Source organism: Lolium rigidum, chromosome 5 (genome assembly GCF_022539505.1).
Source record: "Lolium rigidum isolate FL_2022 chromosome 5, APGP_CSIRO_Lrig_0.1, whole genome shotgun sequence".
Lineage (NCBI taxonomy): Eukaryota > Viridiplantae > Streptophyta > Magnoliopsida > Poales > Poaceae > Lolium > Lolium rigidum.
This window is the reverse complement of record NC_061512.1, coordinates 183,232,055-183,236,085: the sequence shown is the minus strand read 5'-3', so window position 1 is coordinate 183,236,085 and position 4,031 is coordinate 183,232,055. Positions and strand designations below refer to the sequence as shown.

General features: G+C 55.2%; 1 pseudogene; it reads left to right on the top strand.

The window, feature by feature from the left end:
• Window positions 1-514: 514 nt before the first annotated feature.
• LOC124656817 lies at window positions 515-2,959 on the top strand (annotated as a pseudogene).
• The last annotated feature ends 1,072 nt before the right edge of the window (window positions 2,960-4,031 follow it).

Below are 4,031 nucleotides of genomic sequence, written 5' to 3'. Positions count from 1 at the left end.
TGTAAACATGGAAATACTTGGATGTTGCGAATATATTTGGGACGAGGCTTGCCTGCGCCGCGGGCGTGCGACCATCCGTGCACCATGGGTACGTGGCCTCCATCGCGTCCTTTCCGCCTATTTTCCCCGCGTGTGTGCTATTTCTTTGCAGAAGAAAAATGAAAATACGGGCAGTACACGGTCGTCTCACATCAGTACAAAACTAATTTGTATAGCACACCGATTATACTTCTTCTCTATCTGTTTCCACGGCCTAAACTTGGAGCTGGGGCTTCCTCGTGCACAAAATCGACACACGGCATGTATGATAACTTGAACTGGCCAGCAGTCCGGCCCTAGTCTACCATTAAGTAGCCGAGCTTCGCAACCGTTCCACCATATGCTCCGGTGACGCCGTGGTCATGAACTGCTTCTAATTGTCCGTCAGGTTGCCTGGTTCAAGCTGAAGAGCCCCGCCTCCGAAAGGTCGAGCCCCGGCGACATGCAGTCTAGCGTTGGCTGAGCCTCGAACAGCATGTCGCGGTCCTGCGCAGCGCCGAAGAGGCCGCCGAGCTCCGAGTTGAGGATGAGGGACGACCATTTGAGCCACTGGGTAGAGGTGGGTAGCTTTGTTAGGGTCGAGCAGGCAGATCACAAGGCGGCGCACCGGTTGAGAACCCGCTCGGGGAGCACTCAATAGCAGCGGCATGTCTACTACTAGAATGGATCAATCACCCTGCGGCTTATTCACTTTTGTTATGTGATTACAGGTGGCAGAGCTTCGCGGCGAAGAGCTGGAACTCCTGTCCATGATCACGTCCGCCGGGCCGGTGGTCACCGAGTCCGACATTCAGCGCGTGGTCTCCTCCTGGACAGGCGTCCCGGTGGAGAACGTCTCTGTGGACGAGTCTGACCAGCTGCGCAATATGAAGGAGACCCTGCACCGGCGGGTCATCGGCCAGGACGACGCCGTGACAGCCGTGTGCCGCGCCATCCGTCGATCGCGCGCCGGCCTTGGGAGGCCCCGCCGCCCGATCGCCAGCTTCGTGTTCGCTGGCCCAACGGGCGTCGGCAAGACAGAGCTCGTGAAGGCGCTGGCGTCCTGCTACTACGTGTCGGAGGATGCCATGGTCCGGCGCACTGTTCAGGGTCGAGACGGTGAGGGTGAAGACGAACAGCGGGCCGCGGCCGACGTTCACAGATCCCACCTTGTCGCCGTCGCGGACGTTGACGACGCCCACGCTCCACGACGCCTCGGACACTCATGGAGTCATGGTCGTGGTCGGGCTTCGCGCAGGGCGTGTTCGTATCGGTAGGTGCGAGTATCACGGGGTGGGATTCGTCGTATTCGCGGTTTGTTTTTCCTGCCGAAACGTACTAACGCTAGCTGATGTTTGCGGAACCGCTGGATGGACACCACGCCTCATGGGCGCACAGATGGGCGCACGGCTTGGGCGCAGGCAAGCCTCGTCCATATATTTGTGTATCACCTGGATCTCGTGAATATTTGTCGGGATTTGCTAGTACTATAGTATTGTGCTGGCAAATTTTTATTTAGACATTCCTTTTCCGTCTTACTGACTCCGTGAACTATCCAGTACTTGTAGCTCGTGATACAAACTGATTCGTCAGTTGCCATGGGCGTCTCCACTCCTCTCCACCAGAGCCTCACCAAGAAGATCCTCACCTTGTCGCTCTACGCCATTGCCCCCCTCGCCCTCCTCGTCTACCTCCTCTCCCCTTCTCCCATAACCGGCCTCTCCTACGCTTCCACCTCAAAGACGCAGCAGGGGTTGAGTACTGCAGCAGGGGCGGCGGCAAGAAAGCAGCAGCGGGCCAAGGCGTCCCCGGCGCCCGAAACGCGGTGCGACTACTCGGAGGGGAATGGGTGCCGAACGCGGCGGGGCCGCGGTACAACGGGACGAGCTGCGGCGCGACGATCAAGGACGGGCAGAACTGCGCCGTGAACGGGCGGCCGGACACGGGGTACCTTCACTGGCGGTGGCGCCCGCGAGGGTGCGCGCTCCCGCCCTTCGCCCCCGCGGAGTTCCTTGAGCTGGTGCGGGGACGTCACGTCGCGTTCGTCGGCGACTCGCTGGCCCGGAACCAGTGCGAGTCGCTGGTGTGCCTCCTCGGCTCGGAGTTCCCCGCCGAGCTGGTCCAGGACGGCGGCGAGGAGCGCAAGTTCCGGCGGTGGGCGTTCCCGTCGCACGACGCGACGGTGTCGGTGTTCTGGTCGCCGTTCCTGGTGAACGGCACGGAGAAGTCACCGTCGCCGGGCACGGGCGGGATCGACCACAACAGGATCTACTTCGACCAGCCCGACGAGCGGTGGGCGGCGGAGGTCCCGGGCGTGGACGTGGTGGTGCTCTCGTTCGGGCAGTGGTTCATGCTCCCGGCGGTGTACTACGAGCGCGGCGCGGTGATCGGGTGCCACCACTGCCCGCCGCCGCCGGAGCCCAACCGGACGGAGACGGGCTTCTTCGGTGTGTTCCGCCTCGCCGCCAAGAACGCCCTCCGCGAGGTCATCGCCCGCTCCAGCGCCGGTCGCCGGGAGAAGCTGGCCGTGCTGACGACGTTCTCGCCGGCGCACTTCGTCGGCGAGTGGGACAGCCCGGACGCGTGCGCGCGGACGCAGCCGTACGCGCCAGGGGAGAACGAGATGTCGTACATGCACAAGGAGATGTGGCGGACGGGAGCGAAGGAGGCCGCGGCCGCTGCCGACGAGGCCAGGGCGCGCGGGTCCGCGGTGACGGTGGAGGCGCTAGAGGTGACGAGCCTAGCGGACATGCGCGCGGACGGGCACCCGGGCCCGTACTTCCACGCGTTCCCGTTTGCCGGCGACGACGGCAGCAAGAAGAGGGAGCGGGTGCCGAACGACTGCGTGCACTGGTGTCTGCCGGGACCCATCGATACTTGGAACGAGATCCTGCTGCAGATTGTCAAGCGATGGAGGAAGAACGCCTCCTCCTCCATATGATACTCAACCGTAGTCTTTTTTTTTCCAGTTAATAGTTACCAGTGAGTGAGACAATGCTCCCTCCTGCCACATTATAATAAACTAGACATGTTTTAGCCTATGTTTTATCTAATCCTGTGGTAAATATTTAAGGCTGGAGGAGTATGTTTTGTGGAATTTATAATGAAACAGAGCATATAATCCACTAGACTACACACAATAATGGGTATCATAGATAGTATTCCCTTTATTCTTGTATATAAGCCACAATCTAGATATACCAAGAAAACACAAATACGGCCTCTGTTCCAAAATATAAAGCACGGTTTTTTTCGCACAGTCTTTGATGCAAAACTTTGACCATTAATAGAAATATATGGATTGAGAATGTATAAATGATATCAATGCATTCATCTTATAATTCTCTTTCATTTCATATATATTTATGTAATGTTTGCAGACATATTACATATATAAATCAAAGTCAAAGTTGTAAATCGTTAACCAACAAAATTTGAGGATTGTTTTCTATTTTAGATCGGAGAGAGTAATAAATAAGAAAATTATTTATATGAAAATAATACAATTGTTTTGAGAGGGATAATTAAACACATTACATGTGGTGGCTCTTTCTTTGTAGCTACATGCAATTTTTACATTAATGAACACCATATTACAATGTAAAAATATATAATTAATTTTACTCAATTAGTGTTGGTGACATTACATATCGGCAAAATGTATCGCCACACAAAAATGTTGGTAAAAAATATTTTTGATAGTGGTTTTACGCATAAAAACAGAGGAAGTTTCATGCATCGATGCATGAAAAAAACTAATATGACACTGCAATTAACAATAAAAGAGATGATACTAGCATCATACTCATTATGATATCATATGCAAATGTTGATGTTGCACCGTAGATTTTCTAGTTAGATAAGATATCATAACAATGGGATAATCAACTCCTCTCTCCCCCCGCGTCGCCCTCCTCTGGCGACAAGGGGGGAACCCTTGCCGCCGCCGCCTCTAGCCCCTCCACCCCTCTCCCTTGCTTCGTCGCCGGCGGAGGGGGGCCGGCAAAGCCGTG